We start from the raw sequence: 22,895 nt of genomic DNA on the forward strand, positions 1-22,895 counted from the left end.
CAGAGGCTATAACCCACTGAGCCACCCAGGCGCCCCAACCTGGGGGTTTCTTAAGAAAAGCTGATGCCAAGTTCTACCCAGACCCATGAAACCAGAATCTCTTGCTTGGGGCCCAGACCTCTGCAGCCATCAAAGCTGCCAGGGTCTCCGGTGTGCAGTGTGCAGACAAGGCTGAGATGTGCTACAATAGAGATGATTTCTGCTGCAAGAGAAGGGGCTTATCACTAAACCCAACCCTACGGTCTACCTTTGTGCGTTGAGGACCTATCGTCATACTTGATCTTGAGGCAGATAACTGTGATGTCATCTGCAATGGAAGGTCTCAGCTCAGGAAGATTAGTGTTTCCTGAACTCACACAGAATGTGGTGTGAGAAGCAGACAAAAATAGAAAAATGTCCTGGAACTGAATTCTCTCTCATGGTATCTGAGACAACTGTTCTCTTCACCGTGCTCCGTAACCTCTGATGTGCCCTGCTTAGATTCCAGTGGTGCCATGGGTAATGTCTGAAGACATTTTTGGTTGTCACAATCTGGAATTAGAGGTGCCCCCAGCCTCTGGGGGGCAGAGGTCAGGATGTTGCTGACTCTCCTCCAATGCTCATAGCAGTGCCCCCAACCAAGGATCACCCAGCCCCAAGTGTGAACAGAGCTGAGGCTGAGAAACTCTGAACTAGCCTCAGGTTGTGAAGAATAATTAAGATACTGTCCCAGTGTGTTCAGACCAGACCCCAGCCCTTGGCAAAGACGTGAGAAACGCAATGGTCTTGAGTCTCTTTTCTGCCCCTGCTCAGGACACTTGGCCTTTGGTGGGAAAGGATAGTCCCCCTTGATGTGGGCTGCGAGGCAGCATGGAGCCAGTTCATTCCACCTGGACGTCGCATCCTGCCTTTCTGTCTTATCTACCACTGTCATCTTGGGCTCCGTTGCAGAGAGGGAAGGTCTCTCTGCGCCGGGGACTAACTGTAAAGGGCAGAGCTCCAGCCCAGCTGTCAGGGCCCCACAGGCACCGTGAGAACCTGGGTTTCTGCAGAGGAGGAAGTCCCGGGCTGAGAAGGCAGCTCTGCTTATCACTTCCTCCCATCTCGGCTCCGTTGGGTTGTTCACCTCCAAAGTAGGGCAGACTGCTCTGGGTCTCAATCACGGACAGACCTAGAAACCCATAGGGCAGGAAGAAGCAACTCTGCTGGTTTCAGAGGGCTGGGAGCCAGGCAGCATGAGAGCCACCGTCTGGGCACCCGAAGAAGGAGCTCCCGTGTAAAGTTTTCAGGGGCCTGGATGCTGAGTCACTGCAGCCTTCAGACACAATGGACCACACTCATGAAAGGACACACTGCCTTGAATATGGGGGTGGGGGGTGTAGTTACCCCGCCCCCCAGCTGCTCCTCCTCAGACGTAAAGATACCAGTGGGATGTTGGCGGCCGGACTGATTACCCATCCCAGCCTCGTCTTCACGCCACCTTCATCTGAAGATACAGATCATCCGAGAGTGTGTATTATAAATGTTAAAAATCCAATTTGCAAAATAACAGAGCTGCCTGGATATGGAGATAGGCAATCTTTTCCTTTTATGTCTGTTTTTTTGTTTTGTTTTCTTTTTGTTTTTCCACACGAGAAGCATGAGAGAGTAGCTCAAATGCACAGAGAACTGAGTTTCACTCCACTCTGCAGCTTACTAGGTCTGTGGTTTTCAGGAAGCACCGGAAAGTGGCATCTTCTGCTTTGGTCCTGGCACTGGTCCTGGCTCATTACAGGCAATCAGTGGCCGTAGCTCCCACTATTGAGCTCTTCCATATGTTCCCAAATAAAACACACAGAGAAGTAAAGTGTGCATCACGTGCCGTGGGTACATACACGCATGATCCTTCCAACCCTGTACGCATTCACGCCAAGATCAACAACGAAATTAGTGCGTAGAGTGGTAATGAGCAGTCTGATGGTCTGCCTTCACCCTCCTTGGGTTCAAATCTCAGCTCCACCACGTAGCCGCCATATGGTCAGCATGCGTCTGTCACAAACATTCCCTGCAGATCGGGAGCGAGTGGATTGCTTCCTGCTCAGGTGCTGCACCTGGGGATCCAGGTCAGAGCCTCCTGATTCAGACGGCTTAGGTCCCAACCTCAGCACTGCAGACCATGACCTTGGCCACGCGCTGACCCTCTCTGGGGTATAGTCTCCAGGTCTACGGAAGTAGGATCTTGACCATGAATAAGTCGTTGTTTCGAGAAACAACAAGAGGTGAATGAGTCCACACACACGTGTGGGTCAGGCCAGCGCCCAGAACATACACATGCTCTCTGAGGGTCAGAGATACAGACTTTGTGGGCGATGCTCACGAGGCACTGAGAACAGCAATACCATAGGGCAGCTCCAAAACCCACAGTCCTTTGTCCCCGTAGTGCCGATGCTGCCACTGTCATGCCTGCCTTACAGACACTCTGAGGCACCAGTGAACTGTTCCTAAACATGCACTTTGCAAACGCAAAACCTTTCAGATGGCTCTATGCATTCTATACAGCAAAATCAGACATACCTAAAGGAGAATGAGGATTAATGGTAATTTTTCTTAGTTCTTTGACTGGACCACGTTGAGCCAGATTTAAACGTGGGTTAATACTGAACTTTTTACAATATTTTATTAGCTTTCCACAGCTCCAAGTAGAAACTAAAAAGCATTTAAAATGACCTGCACCACACATGGAGGCTGTCACCTGCCTGGCACTCTGGCTTCAGTCAGCCTCCAGGACCTTCTGTCTCAACCTCAGCCCCAATCATACTCTATTTCAGGTTCTTTAATAAGTTAGGACCCCTTCTGATCTAAGCTCTTTGTGGACCCCAGTCCCTCTTTCTGGGATGAATGGACGAAATGTGTTTGACGTTCCTTTTCATTATTCTCTCTTATTAATTTGATACTTTCTCTATAAAAGGAACATCCAATGTGGGTGGAGTAGAAACAGTTCCATGTGTTTGCACGTGGGCTTCTGAGGTTGCAAATGTCCCCGAAGTCAAAAGAAAAGCAAAAGGAACCAAAATGCCAACACAGGCGGGGATTAGTCTCCATGTCAAACTTTCCACTTTGAATACACAATTGCTGCCAAGAAATCGTGGCTGAAGGTGTCTGTAGAGAGAATTGTTTTACATCAGTGAGCCTGTAGGAAACATTCAGGCTGCCTTTGTTTGGACAGGTTCACTCTCATTTTTGAGTCCTGGCCTGGCACAGTCCTAGGCAAGCCATTACCTCCTTTAACCCCTCCTAGTAACATTGTGGTTATTTTTACCCCTGTTTTATAGATGGGGAAACTGAGGCCCAGGGCAGTTAAATAAGACCATTCAGAGCTAGAAAGCAACACTGTGAGATTTGGGGCTCCAGACCAGATCTGTCTGATTTCCTTATTCAGTTATTGACTGATTGAAAAGTATTTATTGAGCATCTATTATGTGCTTCCTGTTGGAGACCATAATGTTGCAGGTGTGATCAGTATCCTCTAGTGCCTGTTCTGATGGAGGTTGCAGTTTAACTGGAGAGTCAGATAAGCATGCAAATATTTGTACAAGTAGGATGCAGTTTAAAGGAGAGACAAATGACCTTGCCTGGCAAGCTATGGTAAGCGCCCCAGATTATGGGTATCGGTTAGATTTTTTTGTGTAACAAATAAACCCAGAACTTGTTGGCCACAGAGCCCACAAGTCTGTAGGTCTGCATTCTGGGTTGGTATAGCTGAGCACTTCATCTGGTCTGGGCAGTGCTCACCTACTGTGGCATCATGAGCGTATTGGCTGGACATAGTTGCTTTATGATAACCTTGTTTGGGGTGACTAAGCCCCCTCTCTGTGTTTTATTTCTTCTGTCGGATTAGTCCAAGTATGTTAGCATGCCAGTCACAGAATTCAGAGGGAGCAAGCCTGAATGCCAAACATTTTTTAGGTCTTATACTTAGACTTTTCTTTATATCATATGTACTATTATTTTATCCCAAAGCAAGCCACAAGGCCTAGCCCTGCATCAGTGTGGGTGGGTTCCAAGGAGCCTGGGCCCAGGAAGGCTTTGAAAAATTAGGTATATTGCTCCAACCAATCAATTGTGGTATCTTTGAAAAATTAGGTATATTGCTCCAACCAATCAATTGTGGTATCTATGCTGAGACAGGCAAGTTGAAAAGGGGCTACCAGGTGGAGAGGGAAGAAAGTATAGAGCGGTGACCAGCATGGAAGGTGAAGTGAGCAGTGGACACACAGTGAATTGCAAAGAGCTTTAAGCTTTGCATTATTCCTGCTTTCTCCCATTTTCTCCCTGGACCCATATGGAAACCACGGGGCTCTTCAAAAGAAGGAAATGATTCACCCAGGTCTGAGCCAAGCACAGTTTGGACAGCCCTTTGACAAACTCAATGGTTGCCAATCAGTGGGGATCTAGAGAGTGTCAGGCCACCTTCTGAAGCCAGCATCTGTCCAGCGTGGGCCAATCTGTGCAGTGGTTTGAGCCTGAAGCCAAATGACACCGAGCCCAACAGCCCTGGGTTAGGCTGCGTATATATTACAAGTAAAAGTTAAAGATAGAGGTGGGTGATGGTGGTGCTTGGGGAAAATTTTACTTGGCAAATGTGAAGTTCAAATGTTTCTTTTAAGTCAAAACGACCATGTCATTCCACCTCCTGCCCTACGAGCCTGGTTCTGATTATTCGCTGAAGTTCAGCGCACGTCAAAGGCGTTTCTCCTTGGGCAGCCAGGGAACAATGACCCTTTTATTCAGGGAGGCAAAGTCGAGTCTGAGGCTGAACGAGTCGCCGGGCTCATGGGCATGGGGTCAAGGCCACATCAAAAAGCATTCCTTCTCCAAGGCCTGGGCCCCACGGCTCTCGTCCCATGTGAGGTTCCCCAGTCGTGGAAAACCGCAAGGGCATTTGTTCCCGGGAGCCTGGAACAAGATCTGGGGTCTTCGGCTGCCGCTCGAAATGTAAACGTGGCAGTCTGCTTCAGAAACCGGCTGTGGGGAGCGGCAGTGACCTGGGGATTGGGCAGACCGGGCAGGGGAAGCCGCAGCTAAGAGAGCATGGGAGAAGGGCATCCCTCCCAAGTGTGGTGGCGACAGGGACTCGGGATCTGGGACTAGAGTTACGCGGGCCCCCAGACTGCTGTGTGACCCCAAGATCCTGGCTTCACCTCTCTGAGCCTCACAGGAGGGAGCACAGCTAGTGGGTCACCCGAGATGCTACTACGGATGAGAATAGCACCAGGAATAAAACCCGCACAGATGTTAGCTCAGTGGCTTGAGTCTGGTTCAGTCCCTGAGGGAGGCCCCCCCTCTGCCCTCACCCTCTGGGAGTCCAGGTTCAGGCTTGGCCTGCCCAGCCCCTGAGAGGAGCCGACAGCAATATAATGGAAGGCATGTCCTCGGAGCCGTTCTTGTCTCTGCTCAGCCCAGCCTGGGCAGGACCTCCACTAGGCACCCTACGTCTGGAAGTCTCCTTGAGTAGTAGTGTCCTGTGGCTGCGGCAACATATTCCCACCAGCCGAGCGGCTTAAAATTACCCATATTTATTGCCTCTCTACTTTGGAGATCAGAGGTCTAAAATCAAGGTGACAACAGGCTGGTGTTCCTTCTGGGGTCTTTAGGGGAGAATCCATTGTTTGACCCTTTCTAGCTTCTAGCAGCGATCTGTACTCCTTGGTTCATGGCCCTTTCTTTGCCTTCAAAGCATTCTTGCAATCTCCAATTTCATCATGGCATCCCCTTCCTCGTTGACCTTTTTGTCTCCCTCTTACAAGGACCCTATTGATGTCATGCGATCCTAGCCAGCATCATCCCTTCGCCTCAGGATCCTTCAGTTAATCACACCCCCCAAAGTCCTTTTACTGTGTTGGGAAGCACTGAACAGTTTTCAGGGATTAGGATGGGCACCTTTGGGGACCTTTCCTGAGATAAACTCACCCAGCATGCTCTGCAGGCCTACATGCCTTCCTTCCGTTGGTCCTTTGAGAATCACATTCTGGTCCTGAGGATCCAAGATGACCTGTACCTCGGAGTCACTGTCCTGGAAGGCTGGCAGCAGGACCGGCCTTAGGGATGAGCCGACAGGGACAGGCAGCTGGCCGTTTCTCAGGGAGGCATCAGTTGGCGTCCCAAGAGCACAGCGGACCAAGCAAGGCACAGGGCAGAGGGAGAAATACCACTGACAGCCTTCGAGGAAGCCAGTGGCAATGAAAGCTATCTGCTTATTCAAGAGTTAAATGAAAAAGAAAATGGATTCAGGAGGAAGGGAAAAGGGGTGAACAGAAGGAAAACAGACTTTTCACCATCCCTATACAGGCAGGAGAATATCACTTGCTTTTACTACTCTTTCTTCCCTGGCACCTAGAGAAGGTTAACAGATTTAGTAAATTTACATACAGGACATCTTGTTCAACTGGAAAATTAGATAAACAATGATTTCTTTTTAGTAAAAGTAGGTCCCATGCAATAGTTGGGACATACTTACACTAAAAAATAATTTGTTGAGTATCTGAAATTCATGAGCATCTCGTTAACCTGACGTCTGTATTGTAACTGGCCATCCCATGCTAGCACAAAGCTTGGTGTGATGATCACTACGGGAGGCAAGAGGGAGGGAAGGAAGGGGAGGAGGAAGGAGGAACAGCAGCATCACAAGCATCATCACACCTTTATTAAGAGTCAGATCCTGGGCTAGGGGCTTAGCATCTGTGATCAATTTAATTCTCAAAACAACCCTCTGAGATAATCAGTACTATACCTGATCTATATTCCCAACTATTTAATCCTAGGGAGAAGTTTTCCTAGGATAGCTAATTGTTATCTGACTCATTTATGCGGGGGTCCTGCACTTTTGAGAAGAGAAATACCAGCTCTTGGAAAGGATCGTTAGGCTGATAATTTGGCAAAGATCTTTGCATGACCATGATGGTGGGCTCATGAGATTTCCCACCTATGAGACTCTTTTGGTTCATGCTGCCCTTTCCTACTCCCAGAAAAATAGGAACACCACTTTCTCTGTGTTGCCTTCTCCCAGGACCTCCCAGAAGGTCCTCAGCACAAGACCCCTGGGCCTCCACGTGGAGAAGGGAACAATTGGTCGGATCCCAGATCTGAGGTCAGCCACCTGCAAGCTTTGGCTTTGAAATTTGTCTAGAAGGAGGCCTGAGGTTCCCTGAACACTCTCCATGGCTTTATCCAGACAACAGTTCCCACAGTCACATCAGAATAAACAAGTAGCCTGGCCCCATCCTTGACAGAGCTTGCTTGCTCTGGCATGGGCCAGAGGAGGCCAAGAGAATCATGAGAAAAACCCTCATAGGGAGGGTTCTAAAGTCAGGCAGAGTTGGTTTTCAGGGAGCTGTAGTTGACTAGATGGGTAACTGTGGACAAATTATTTTAATTCCCTGAGACTCAGGCTTTGCATCTACAAAATGGGGAGGCTATCCCTGGAGTTTATTTAAGAATTTACTGAAATGATAACTTTAAAATACCATACACTAAAGAAATCCTTAGCAGGTGTCAACAGACCAACACCCCATGTGGGTTTAAAGATGGAATGTTTATTCATGTATCTTCGGAAGGAAAAAAAGGCAGAGGCAGGAAGAAAGGGGGAGGTGAGGAAAGAGAAGGAAAACAGGGAAGGAAAAGATGCACAAGAGCCTCCTACTGTAAAGAACATAAGCAAATGAAATGAAACAGAAAAGCCAGCCTATTTTAAGTCTCTAAAATGCTTACCTTTGTGACGTCGGCACTCTTCTTCGTCTTCTGATGCAGATAACTGGGCTCTTCCTAATTATTTCCTTGCAGGAGCATGGCAGAAATGATGTCTAGCCATGGAGGTAGCCTCCCCCTCGCCTCTGCTCCACAGCAGACCTCGCCTCTGCTTCTCTTGGGCCCCAGTGGGAAGGAAATTGCAGCTCTCAACTTCCCAAGGTCACAGTAATTGAAATTCTCTGTCCGTATCCCAATTTTCCAGCTGAGGACTCTTACAGTTGTCAAGACATAAAGACCCAAAATGGGCACTTTTCAAGATGACCATGAGTGCATAATTAGTCGATTAAAATTGTCAAAATGTTACTTTTGGTTAGTTAAAAGATGTATCAAAATCATTCCTTTGTTTAAGGGTAAAGTCTGTGTGTGTGTGTGTGTGTGTGTGTGTGTGTGTGTGTGTGTGTGTGTACTCTAACACGGGGTAACGCGAAGCCTTCATCAGGGATGGGTGGCTGACATGACAATTTTGCCCCAGATAAACATCTTGATTACTGACCACTCTGGTGGGGCAGTGATGCAGGGTGTACGCTAATGTTAGAAGCCAGCCAGTGCTGCTGGCTGTACTCTGAAGTTCTCTGGCCTGCTCCCAAGCCCTCTGAAGCTCCTGTCTCCTCTAGGAAGAAACACATTCTGGTCTGAGCAGTGCACAAACCTCCATCTTCTATCCTAAATTCAGGCAGGTGGCTACCAGTCCCTCTACTGATTAGCTGAGGGCACTGGGTATGTGATTTATCCTGGACTTGCTCATCCATGAGATGGGGACCATACTGACTGCTGCGTGGTAGGATCCAGCAAATGAGATGGTGACACCAGAGTGAGGGAGTATGATGCATGCTTGCAGGACACAAAATCTTTGCTTCCATCATGGCATGGTCCCCTCATGGACTCGTGTTTTATACTTTTCTGACAATGATGTTGTGAAAGCAAGAGCTATGTCCGGGACCTCAGGGCACTTGGCAGCAAAGCTTGAAGAATTCAGAACTGTTACCATCTTCACTGCACACCATGGTGAAGGGAATAGAGATGCAGGGAAAAGAACGTGAAGACGGTGGGAGTGGAGCCATCTCAGTGATGTTAGAGCAGGTGGGCAAAGACAGCGGATCAGACCCCATGAGCCCCATGCCTCAGGGCCATTCCCAGTGGAACCGAGCCACAACCTCAGGGAGAAACAGGAAGGACCTGAAGTCCCCTGGGTTTATTCTGAGGAAGCCACGTTTGGGGTTTTATCTCTAGGGAGGAGGGGACTTCAAATAGCTCCAACAGCAACATTGTGTATTGTGGACTGAATATTTGAATATAGTGTCTTCACCACCAAATGCCCACATCCTCATCCCCAGAACCTTTGAATATGTTACCTTCTATGGCAAAAGGGACAGTGGCATGGTCCAGCATCTGGAGATGGTAGATTATCCCAGCAGGCCCAAGGTCATTCTAAGTGTCCTTATAAGAGAAACACAAGAAGGCCAAAGGCAGTAGAAGGTGGTGTGACAACAGGAGTGCTGAGTGATGTGGCCACTAGAGAACGCCAGGTCTTCTGCAAGCTGGAGGAGACGAGGCATTTACTTATTCCTCGGCCCTCCAGAAAGACTCTGCCCTAATGACACCTTAATGTCAGCCCTGAAAAACCCATTGAGTCAAGACCCTGAGTGTGTGGTAGTGTGTTCCAGCAGCCAAAGGAAACTACCATGCTAAGGTTTAGAGAATTAAAGAGGGCAACTCTCTCACTACATATTTCCAGAACACACACTTGATGACGTGTTTTCTTGAGTGCTCAGGACCGCAGCCCTCACCCAATCTCGTTTGTGCAATTGGAACCCTGGTCTTCACAGTCTTCATGGGTGGAAGGGGCCTGGGGCAGGACCGGCTAATCTTAGCCAGCCATCCGGTGACTATGAATGGGCTGGTCAGAGCCTTGTCAGCCTCCATGTGTCCTCATATCAGCTCAGAGACTCACAGAAGGATGCCTCCTCTCTGCTCAGGGTGCGAGTGGAAGAAGGTGCAATCATACAAGGGCTGTAAAACTAGTCCTGCTTGTTAACAATCCCAGACAAGCCACTATGGACATTCCTTGGATCCCCAAATCTCCCCCCAGCCCACTGGCATTCCCGTTTTTTGAAGAAGGAGGAGAATGAATCTCAATGTCCTCTGATAATTATCCACCCCATCTCTTTGCAGATGCCACGGTACTGGATCCGGATGTAGGATCCTCGGTTAGGATCCCTGCACAACTCCTGGACAAGCCATGCTGGATGTTTGAGCCTCGGCTGAGTGACCTTTAAAGCAGAGGAGGACAGAGAGAGTGTGACATGGGTCAGTCCACATCACCCACAAACATGCTATCTGGCTCACGTAAATGTCCTATAAATATTAGCTTTTACCACAAGTTATTTATCTAGAATTGATGTATACTCCACCCTGTTTATTTTTTAAAGATTTTTAAAATCTTATTTATCTATTTAAGAGAGAGAGAGAGAGCACAGCAAAGAGGAGAGGTTGAGGGAGAGGAAGAAGCAGACACCCTGCTGAGCAAGGAACTCCATGCAGGGCTGGATCATGACCTGAGCTGAAGGCAGAGGCTTAACCCGCTGAGCCACCCAGGCGCCTCTTGTTCTTAAAAATTGGGTTAAGAAGATTCTTAAGAAATCGTTACCCATAGTAACTTGTTTATGAGACCCTGTAAGAATTCACATTAGTGATTCTTTCTCAGCAAAATCCTCAGTTTTAATAATCAAACCCTATGCTCAAGTGTTTCCAGTTTCAAGAAATCACCTTTTCCCTGTCTTGTCCCCCTTCCCCAGTTCACACCTCTGTTCAACGCCCAGACTCTTCTACACTGCATTACAATTTAGGTCCATCCCTCCCGTGTGCTGCAGACTCTCCCGGAAAACAAATAAATCTTGTTCCTCTTTGTATGTTCATCTGGCTTCCTTTCCTCTCACAAATGCATCATTCAGGGTCCAGCAAAGAAATGAAAACCCATAGTAGGTATTTCCAACAGAACAACTTAATGTGAAGGACCAGAAAATAATAAGCTTCAATAGACAAATGACGCTTCCCAGAAATAATAACCAGATGATACCCACAACAACCAATGATGATGGGGACTCTTAGGATGAAAGGGAAGTGGTGAGGCCCCCGAGGTCAGCACCATGAAGCCAGAAGGTAGTCCTCAGACCTCGCAGAGGGGGCACCAACCAGCCCCAGGTTATATATTTAAGGAGCCACAGAAAGGTTTAATTCTGGAAGTGGGAAAGAAAAGGTAGAGAGGGGAGAGGCTCACTACCGCTCCCCGAAAAGCACAGCTCAACAGGAAGCCAGGATGAGGACCCCGGGAAAGCCAGCCCACAGTCCAACACCTCTACCAAAGAGCAGAGGAGGGCAGGGTTTCCGGGGAGCTGCGAACCGGTCAACAGCCACCCCCTCCGTTTGCTTCCTGTAGTTTAGAGTTTCCTATGGTTTGTGTCCCTGGAGGGAGAAGGAGGAGGGGACAGGACAACCGGGTGACGGACATGGAGGAGGGCACGAGCTATCATGAGCGCTGCAAGTTCTATGCAACCGATGAATCACTGACCTCTACCTCGGAAACTAATAATACACTATATGTTAATTAATTGAATTTAAATAAAATAAATAAAAAATAAGCCTTAATAAGCACTTCCCTAGCTTCTGCTCTGGGCTGAGTCTTCTGTGTTGTTCTCACTGTCAGACCCCCTTTCTGGGACCTTTGTTTGCACTGGTCTCTTGTCCCCTTGAAAAAGTGAGTATGAAAAGTAAAAATTTTAAAAAAAAGAGAGAGAAGTGAGTATATTTTTCTTTCAATAATGGAAAACTGGAGGTTTGGGGGAAACAGTATGGTATGACAAAGGGTCCGTTTGGGCACCCATTGTACCTGGGTTCTGGTTCCATATTCCCTCCTTACTGGCTGTGTGACCTAATCAAGGAATGAGACTTCTCTGAGCTTTGGTCTCATCCATCAATGGGATATTTGATTGCCTCCATGACACAGTTTTTTGGGTTTTTTTTTTTTGGTTTGTTTTTTGTTTTGTTTTGTTCTGTTTTTGTGAGGACTAAATGTGCTCACCTCTCAAGCTCAATGAATGAAAACATTTTACTTATTATTTTGGCTCAAAAGACTGGACAACCAGGCCCACAAAAGAATTTTATTTTTTTTAAAGATTTTATTTATTTATTTGACAGAGAGAGAGAGAGATCACAAGCAGACAGAGCAAAAGGCAGAGAGGGAAGGGAAGTAGGCTCCCCGCTGAACAGAGAGCCCGATGCGGGGCTCGATCCCAGAACCCTGAGATCATGACCTGAGCCGAAGGCAGAGGCTTAACCCACTGAGCCACCCAGGCACCCCCACAAAAGAATTTTAAATGACATTCAAGTTCAATTCGTAACAACCAGCCTGGCTGGAAACTTCTGGCAGATGATAGAAAAATAAACCCTCAGCCTCTGTTGATGTTGCATGTCGCCCTGTGGACAGTCAAGGAGTGAAGGGCGTCAGAATGAAGCACAAGCATCTCCATTCAGAGAACAATTTCCAGTGGTGTGTGTTTCCCCCTGAAAGGAGAAGACAAAAAGGAAGATAATACCAAAGTGCGTTTGACAGGCTGACTGAGTGACACCCGCCTTCCCAGCCCCACGGAACTAAGGACTCTGCAGCAGAAACATTGCCTCTGACGCGGAAGCCACAGGATCACGACTGGAGTGGCTGCCTTCTGAGAGGACCCCAGACATCGAATTGTCACGTTTGACACATTGCATCACGACAAGGAGCGAGGTAGGCACTGCCTTTGGTTCCCAAGATTGCTGAAGATGAAGTATTATCAAGGGCGATCGATAATTCTTGTCAACTAGAAGAGAACGGGAGGAGACAACCCCGATATTTTTATGGTTTATACGTTAACCTTAAATCTATCACAAATGTGTCACTTCATGCTGCCGTGTCTACAGGGGAAGAAACAAAAAACAGAGAAATGGAAGTAAAAATCAGGTGCAAAAAAATCATGCTTAGCACTGGGTCAGCTCCTGCATATAGGTCACCTTAGGTAGACCTTGTGATAACCCTGCAAGATCCGTACGAGTATCCCCATTTTCTAGAAGACAGAACAGAATCGAAAGAGATGAAGAATGGTCCCCAACGTTGCCCCATCCATCTCTTTTGGAACCTGGATTCAGGCAGAGAGCTGCAGGGCAGGTACATGTTGTTCTGGTCTTGTCCTATATAGAATGCAACACATAATCCCATAAAAGTCCCCAGATTATTGGTCCCATGGCCAGTTTCAGAAGGCTTCCAACACATGCTGATCACTGAAAAAATAAGCCATCAGGAGAAATGCAGAAAGCCAATGGTATGACCGCTGCCAGTATAACCAACCAAGCAAAGGTTTGCTAGCAGAGGCAAGTTTCATTTTTTTCCCTTTCCTAAGTTATAGAAACCCTTGCATATGGTTGTCTTTATTTTAATGTGCATGAATAAAAGATATCCTTGTGAACTGATGTAGTCCACAGGCTTTGAGATCAAACAGTTTTCTACTCCAGGTGAAATGTGGGAATGACAGATAATGTTGTCAATATGCTATATTTTTGTTAGGTTGAACAAACATGACCGTAGCAATCATTTTCATCATATATATGTGTGTGCATTTGTGTGTGTGTGTGTGTAGGGGTGGGGGAGTATTTAAAGAATAAGATTTAAGGGGGGGAAATCAATAAATGCAGAATTTTCCATAAAACCTTCAGTGAGAAATATCCCTCCCTCTTGCTCATGTATATTAAAGTGAACAGAATTTGCTGACTTGCATAATGCAATCCCGAGTGATTACTGGAGGGGTCTGAGGTGATTAAATAACCACAGCATTTGGAGGTATCTGGAAATAAATATCCTCATTCTGGAGCCCATGCAGAGCCCATAAGATGTAATGGAGGCATTCTTTGGGTATTGGAGGCTACACCTCACTCCTTCTTTTCCAGAAAAGCAGCACAGATTTGTGGCTTGGGAACAAAGGGTCGCACTCTCTGTGTGGATAACATATGAAATGCAAATTTTTTTTTATCTAATGAGGCAACGTGAGTGGGGAGGGAGGGAGGGAAACTCTGGTATCAGATGATGTACTTGAACTCTCAGCCCTGGGTAAATAATCCCTCTTGGAAGCTTAAATATACTCATCTATGCAATGGGAGAATTGCCACCAGAATGGCTGCTCTTTAATTTATAGCTATCATTGGGTGGCTCCATCAGTTAAGCGCCGACTCTTGATTTCAGCACATGTCACGATCTCAGGGTCGTGAGATCAAGCCCCACATCGGGCTCTGCCCTGGGCATGGAGCCTGCCTCAGATTCTCTCTCTCCCTCTGCCGCCTCCTCACCCTAAATAATAATAATTAATTATAGCTACCATTAATACATTAGTGTGGAGATGACAGCAACTTGCCTTTTCCTGAGTGCCTATACTAGGATATCTACTGAATTCACTAATGATTTCCATCCTTGCTACAACCCCATGTTAGCAATTTTGTTGAGATTGAAAGGAAGATTCAGAAAGGGTAACCACTGGATTAAAGGGATTTAAGGTCCAATCCATTATAAGATGCGTCATTACTTTATGTAGCAGGAAGAGAGGCATGTATCCTAGTAATTCTAATTGTAAGATGCCATCCATTTTAAGAAACATTCCATTTCAGATGTTAAAATATTTTGTAAAACACCATCTTAGGATCAGTAAGCTATGGCAAATTGTCTAAATCACGTAACAAGTCACTGGCAGGGCAGAGTCCAAGCACAAGATTATACCCACACAATGCTGGTTGCTGGTTCCAGTAGCTAGTACATGCCTACATACTGAGGGATAGACAATGCTTTCTAGATATACTTTGTATCACATGGTATATGATATCTCAAACTATGTATCTCACATGTGTGTGCATGTGCCTTTGCTCTGCAGGCCAGTTTCCATTTTCAGATTTTTCTAAAATAACCATGGAAGAGAAAATCACATATTTATATATGTTTCTGACCAAAACAAGTTCTGGAAATTTCTGGGAATTCTTTAGGGAATGAAGAGTAGAGATAAAGCAAGTCATTTTGTGTTGATGATGATGTTCCCCAAAAGATGATTTTTTTTCAGCACTGAAATTGTGAAGTGTACCCATCAGCATCCCCGAGGTGAAAGCCAGCAATACCTATGTGAGGGAACCCTATTACCTGGCTGGTCAGTAGTTAATTAATATCTCTGCTTTATAAAACATTACACAGGGATAGCACTGGGCAGAACAAAAATACCAATTAGTATTTGTCCAACTTCCCTGAGGTATATAAAATATCGGGATTGGGATGCCTGGGTGGCTCAGTCAGTTAAGCCACTGCCTTTGGCTCAGGTCATGATCCCAGGGTCCTGGGATTGAGGGCCCATCAGGGTCCTTGCTCAGCAGGGAGCCTGCTTCTCTCTCTGCCTCTGCCTGCCTCTCTGCCTGCCTGTGAAATCTCTCTCTCTCTCTCTCTCTCTCTCTCAATCTCTCTCCCTCTCTGATAAATAAATAAATAAAATCTTTTTAAAAAATAGAAATAAAAATAAAATATTGGGATTGATTTGCTCCATTGGAATGAGATTAAGGCCAACTTCGCAAAGCAATAAAGTTGTTGTACAGCTTGACCAGTTAGAAATACTAGAACAATTAGGCTGATGAGATAATTCATATTGTAAATTTATAACACTTTTTACATGTTGACTATTGCCCTGCCTTAAATATCCACAGAGCCCAGGTATCACTGCAGGACCCTCCACAGATGCTTACGTTAATTCCCTACTACTAAATCTGAGTCTATTTTAGGCATCATAGTCCAGACTCTACCTGTATGCTATTGAGAGCTTCCACACTAGTCAGCTTGGGCCTCTAGAAACTTCTGTGAAGTTCACAGTACTTGGCCCCTTGTTTTATGGATAGAGAAAAGGAACCTTAGAGGAGTCAGCAACTTCTTCCAAAGCCACGTGGAGAGAAGTAGCCCAGAAACCCTGGAGAAGCCTTTAATTATTTTTAGTCAAATTTCAGAAAATCAGGAAAATGGACACTTTATGTTTTTTTTTTCAAAATTACTAAAACACACCAATAACTATACTAAAAGGACCTCCCATGCACACAGGTGGTAAGGGGGAACCCTCTACAGTTTGAAAAATGTATTCAGTAGGCCTGGTTTCATGTGTCTTTCCTACCACTCTGGAAGGGAGAGAGAGGTAGATGGAGGATTCCTCTTCCCCAGATGTCAGGTTACAAACATGGAAACTGAGGCCCAGAAGGGGCAACCGACTTATCTGGAGGCATGAGGGCAAGAAACGGAAACTCTTTACATTCAGGCATCTTTGCTGCCTACCCCCGCCCCCATACACACCTTCCCTTTCAGCTGGGAGAGCATTTACCAGAGACCTTGACCATCTGGTTTTCCAAGGGATGAGAATAAGGTTTCAGAAGACTTGACCAACTGCATTTCACTTCAGTGCAACCAGAGCTAAGAGGGAGACTCGGGGAATGGCAGAGAAGATGTTAACTCAAGGGGAGCTTGTGCTCTGAGAGGTCTGAGGTCTAGGTAAGGGGGAGGACGGGGGGGGGGGGAGCTAACATGTCAAGAACGCCAATCTGCATCGGGACACTTGACAGATCCTGAATTGCTCAGTTCCCACTTTACCTCTGGGATGGCTCTGGCCCTGGAGCTTACACGTCTGAACCAAACTCATGGCCAAGAAAAGCTGAGCTACTTCTTCCACTTCTTTCTTTTTTTTTTTTTCTAATTTTATTTTTATAAAGATTTTTTTTTTAATTCATTGATTTGACAGACAGATCACAAGTAGGCAGAGAGGCAGGCAGAGAGAGAGAGAGAGGAAGCCGGCTCCCTGTTGAACAGAGAGCCAGAGGTGGGCCTCGATCCCAGGACCCTGAGATTATGACCTGAGCCAAGAGCAGAGGCTTAACTCACTGAGCCACCCAGGTGCCCAACTTCTTCCACCTCTTGGGGGTTGATGCCACTTGCCTCTGATGGGGCTGATCCCTTCTTCAGCTGTCAGAAAGAAGCCACTTTCTGGCCACACCACTGGCTTCTGGAAGAGGGGTGAGACAAACTGTATGGGCCTTGGTGTCTGTACTCCAGTGGAGCCTCGCCAGGAAGGACGGGCCACCCCCTGTGCCCGAGGCACTCTTCACCTAGATCCAGGCCCTAGCTTCCCTGAGGACACCTCTCGAAATGTTTTAGCTTCTCTGAATGCCTGGCCACATTCCGGAGAGGGAGGCATTTAGGAAAAAGGACACTTCTGGATGCACTTAGCAAAGATACTTGGCAAGACCAGGCTTGGCCGGTAAGGTGGGTTTCAGTCTCTGGCTTCCTATTATCAGAGTTTTTATTTGTCTGTGAAATGGTTCTTTCTCCTTTTTTGTTTATTATAAAATATGTATCCAACAAATAAAATATGGAACATGATTAACATGTAGAGAGAGGAACCAGGCCCTGCCCCAGTCACACTCAGGACCCAGCAAGAACAGCAACAGAGACACATGGCCCCCTTCCCCCGCTCCAGGAGACCCCTTTGGATTCTCAGCTCTAGTGGCCCTGAAAGTCCATTCTAATGAGCACAAGTGGACATTTTCCAGAAAAAAAAGAGGAGGCAGCAGGCCCAATCTGGCAAATTAATCAGAATCTTGTCATGCCCCTCGGTCTCTCTGCTTTTCTCTCCCTCGCTTGATCTTTCTTGAAACTCCCTAAAGTGCAGACTTGGTTTCAGGAGTCCAGGACTCTGTAAGGCACAATTTCCAGGAATCCCCCACACACTGGGCAGAGTTTCAACATCCGCCCCGCTCTCTCTTCATGGTGACCCAACGCTGGCTCTGATGTTGCTCAGGCAGCAGTGGGACGTGGCTATACTAAGGAGCACTGAGCCCAGAACATAAACATTACACTTTGGTCATTTTGGTTCCACTATGAAAGCATTCATGTCCTGCTGTCTCCTTTCTGGTGAGTCAAAAAGTTCTTTTGTTCCGTGGCATGGCCCCATTTGGCTTTGGGCTCTTCATCCCAGACGCGTGTGCCTTGCTATAATCAAGGAGAAATAAAAATAAAACGGGCCTGCAAACATGGTTACTCATCTTCTTTTTTATTCCTATTCTAAGACTTGTGAGCAATAAAATATGGAACATAAGCAGGAAGAAGAGAGAACATATCCAGGTCTCGGGACCCAGTTCCTTTAGTCTGTGGGTGCATTTGCCTACCCTTTCCCTCATGCATTGGGTTGTTTGTTTACTATTCATGAATGAGCTTATCTGTGTAAGCTGTGAGGTTTCACTGAAAAATAAATATATAATATAATATAACACAATATACTGTAGCATGATAAAATATACCATAATATAATATAGTTAGCATAATATAATGTAATAAAGTATAATATAATATAGTATAGCATAATATAATATAATATAATATAATATAATAGTATAGTATAGCATAATACAATATAGTATAATATAGTGTAGTACAATATAATGCAATATAACATCGTATAATACACTATAGTATGATAAAATATAATGCAGTATAGAATCATATGATGTAATATAGTATAGTACAATACAATATAGTATAATATAATACAGTATAACACAATATAGTATAATACAATATAATACAGTATGATATATAATGTAATATAGTATAGTATCATATAACACATAATGCGGTATAGTTTAATATAATATAGTACAGTATAATACAGTATAATGTAGTTCAATATAATATGGTACAGTATAATATAACACAGTATAATGTAGTTCAGCAGAATAGAATAGAACAGAATATACAGAGACTGCTTGAGGTAGAAACTGGTGAAAGTAAAGAAAGACAAAATGAAGGAAACTCCCGGACGACTACCATTTCTGCCCCACAGAGTTAAGCAGTGCACATGAGTGTTCCTAAACTCATCCTACCTATTTGCGTAGTGACTATAAATGAATTTGAATAGTGAACTGGCTTACTGAGAGCATGGGTTTGGAAGGCAGACCTGCATATAAATCTCAGTTCAACAGTCCATGTGACTGGGAGCAATGAGCTCCCCAGTCTGAGCTGCTTTTTCTTCACCCATGAAACGGGAATAAGACCACGTCCTTCCTAGATTTAGGTGAGAACAAAGTGAGATTAGCTTATGGAGAACACACTCAAGCAGAGCTGTTATTATCCCTAGGTCTATAATGTTGAAGATAATGCAGCTGTGATTATATTCTATAAATATATTGTATGCATACTTTTCCACTTAATGTTATAACAAGAGCCTTTCTTAATGTCACTAAGAAATCTTTGCAATAAGTGTTCTTAAAAATAATTGTGAGTTCTGCAGTCTTCCATGAACTCCTTTCCTACAATATATTCAGCTGCCCCTGAGTGCAATTAGCGGTTTCTGATCTTTCCCTACCTGAAATGAAGGTGTGAGAGACCTGTTCATGCGTCTTCTTCTCTTTGATATTTACAGTTTCTGGAGATGGATTCATGGGCTAGAGATAGTATGAGGAATAAATAAAGTTGGTGATTTATATGGCCAGTGCCCTCTCCCTGCCCTGATATATTACATATTCTTATTCCCATAGTGATGGGTGAAAGACTTCCTTTCTCTGCAGAACCCCTCCATCCACAGCTGTGGTTTTAATTTGCTTTGATTCCAGAAACTGGTCCCTCTGGGGTTTCTGGGGTGACTGATTTTACCCAGTAGTGGCCAATCTCTTTGTTTAACTTAACTGGCCACATTCATCAAAGTAGTTGCTCGGGCTTCATAGCGCTGACGGTCTGAAACGACACGCCTCCTTCATCCACAACAATCACTGGTTCACAAGGCAAGTTCATGCAAAAGTTGGCATTGCCTAAAAACACCGTCTGCCAAGAAAGGCACCTTTGAAGGGCTGTCCGTGAGCCTGGGAATTCTCACACGGTCGCTCGAACAGAGGCAAAACGTGGCAGAGCTCACTCTGTGTACACCACACCAATTTCTCTCCTGGTCATGCAGCCTCCTTGCAACCAGATCCCGGCCACGTTCCTGAACTCTCGTCAGTGGGGACATGAGCAGATGGGATGCTCTTCCCGCAGTCTGGGGAGGTGATGAGATCCATTCCCCCTCCCTCTCTCCCTTCCCCCCTCCCATCACCATCTCTCCCCCACTACATACACACACACACACACACACACACACACACATAGAACTGAAGAACTGGAACTGAGATCTTGGGATAGGTCCAAGATCTATCTTGGGCTTAACCCCATCGCTCACAGAGTGAAGGACTGATGTACATCTGAAGCTGTCCGTGAAGAAATCACATCACATGGAGAGATCGTGTCTCCCAGTCTGGAGAATCCTTGGAGAGAAGCAGCAAAAAAGACACAAAAGAAGGCAGTGTAGACTCTGGAAGCATCTTGTGAAAATATTCGTGTTGAAGTGAGGGTGTCTGGCTGGCCACCAGCCTGTCCACCCGCCCCTCCTGCCCCAGGAGAGGACATGAATACACAATCGGTGGAGGAACGTGCTACTCACTGCCACCCCGCATCTGCAAAGTGGCCTCGGTGAAGGGAGACCATAGACATACTGAAAGTATTCCAAAATCCACGTGGATCCCAACCTGCCACTTTGCAAGTGGGGCCATGGGGACACAGCACAGGCAAGAGACTGTCCCTACGTCACAGGTTTAGTGACACTGGGATGCGAGACCTCTCCTGTCTCCAAAAGCACAGCTCAAAAAAAAAAAAAAAAAAAGTCGGAGAAACTGCCCATCATCATCCAATTTGACAAGAGTCATATTTACTAGGACTTTGTCAGGGGGTTCGATAATGAGCAGCCCAGATGCATCATGTGTACTAAGTCCCTTCTCAGTCATCCGCCCATGGACAAAAGCAGGACGCGTGCAGAGTCCTACACCTTCTGCCCAGGAGATGGCAGGGCATGGCCTCTCCACCCTGCATATGTGGGACATGTGCCCAGTTGTTTCTCTGGACTTAGCTGCTGTGCTTGGCCCGAGCATCACGGGGCAACAGTGGAGAAGAGCTGTGGCAAACTGTGGCCAACATGCAAAATCTAGGCGGACCCCTTGTGCACCAGCTCAGGTGGACGGGTCCTTTTCCTGACCTTTCCTTCACAGGAAGATGGAGCTGGCCAGAGAGAGGCCCACAGTGGCTGAAGACAAAACCCTTACGTTCAAGGGGTTGAGACTTTAGCTGGAGACAATATCTAAACAAGAGGAAAAATGAATCCCCAATGATGCTAGAAGGAATGCGGGAGGAATCTCATGGGTTAGACTTGCTCTCTAAGGGGTCTCTCTGCTGGAATATGAAGGAGGCGCGTTCAGATGTGCTCAGACACGCACACAGGATTAACCATCACAGTGTTGGCTGTGGTTGCAAAGTGCCAGAAGGAACCTAAATGCCCAACATTGGGGACCGGTTACATGAAGGAGTTTGGTGCATCTGTTGTGCTGTTCCTGTCACAGGGACGGAGGGAGATACACCTGGCTACCCTACCTGCAAAGACATTCTGATACACACCTGCAGAGACACATAGTTACCATTCTTCGTTACATTGCCAGGTGCGTGAAGAGCACCAACTCCTCTGCAAAACTGAAACAGACGTGCTCCTCATATTCTATTCTGTTTGCAGAGGCTACCTCTGCAAAGTTGTATGAAAACTGGCTCTAGGGGTTTCCCTTGGGAGAACTTCTGAGCAACTGGGGTCAGCTGTGGGAGGAACATATCATTTTCACAATGCACATTTTCTCATTGAAATCCAAATATTTCGGTGCGATGCATTACTATTTTCAAACAATATTACCGAAAACGTCAGAGCGGAAAGAAAAAGATAACAAACAAACACAAACTGAAGGCAGCTACAGGCTTACACTACTGAGGTCAGAGTGCCTGCTGCATGACTGGCTTGTTACCTCTCTCACCTCGGTTTGCTCTTCTGTAAAATGGGCATGCTAACGAGTCAGGGGTGAGCAACAAGGAGATCTGCGTGCAGGAAGCGTGCCTGAGGACCCGGCGCCTACTGGCGGTGGTGACAGAGAAGGTGAAGACCTCAGTGCCTGCTGCGGCTGAAGGAGAGGAAGGAAGACAAATGGAGAGCACAGGAAGAGCTACGCTTCTGAGTCAACGTTGATTCCTGGGAGGCGAGACACCAGCTCCACCAGCAGTTTGAAGTTAGGCCCGTGGAGATCTCTAGAAGTCCAGCACCCAGTGGGTGCATAGACCCAGTCCCCTGTGCCTCTTCTCCCCTGACCTCACATCCCCACAGGTAACTTGGCTTGATTCGGGGATAAGAAGGAATCAATATTAGAACAGTCCTCAGTGGACCAGACCAGCTTCAGACAGTTTTCCTTCCCTGGAGGTCATTAGGCAAGTGAAGTGGATTTTGGAAGCCAAGGGTGCTCAAACCTGAGTGGGCATGCCAGCCCCTTGGAGGGCTTACTTCAGCACAGATAACTGGCTCCGCCCCCAGAGCTTCTGTTTTGGCAAGCTTGGAAAGGGCCCAAGAAATCGATTTGCTAACAAGTTGGTGGTGGCCCCGCAGCTCCTGGGACCTTACTTTGAGAACCATTGATGAAGGGGAGCTAACTGTAAAAGGCAAGTGCGTCTGTAAATGGCTGTAGAATGTCTGCCAGCTTACTTTTTTCTCTCTCATTTAAAAGTTCTGTATGTATTAAGTTCAAGAAATCTGCTTCTATCAGATTTGCTGTTTTGTTCTAAATTCTATCCACAAAAGTCATGCACAGGTGTCAGAAGTAGTTCTGGGATCCGTAAGACAGGGAGGGCAGCTCTGGCTTCCCCATCCGGCTGAACTGGAGAACTGCTTCTCTCTATTTGATATACTGGACTGATGTATGCTATGATCTGAATGTTTGTGTCCCCGCATAACATAGATGTTGAAATTCTAATGCCACTGCGGGGTATTAGGAGCAGGGATCTTTGGGGATGATTAGGTCATGAAGGATTAGTGCCTTGCAAGAAGGACCCGTCAGAGCTCCCTCCCCTTTCTGCTAAGTAAGATTACAAGAAGTCTGGGACCAGAAGAGGGCCCCCCACCCAACCATGCTAGACCCTGATCTCAGCCTTCAGCCTCCAG

The sequence above is a fragment of the Mustela nivalis genome (assembly GCF_964662115.1).
Source record: "Mustela nivalis genome assembly, chromosome: 6".
NCBI lineage: Eukaryota > Metazoa > Chordata > Mammalia > Carnivora > Mustelidae > Mustela > Mustela nivalis.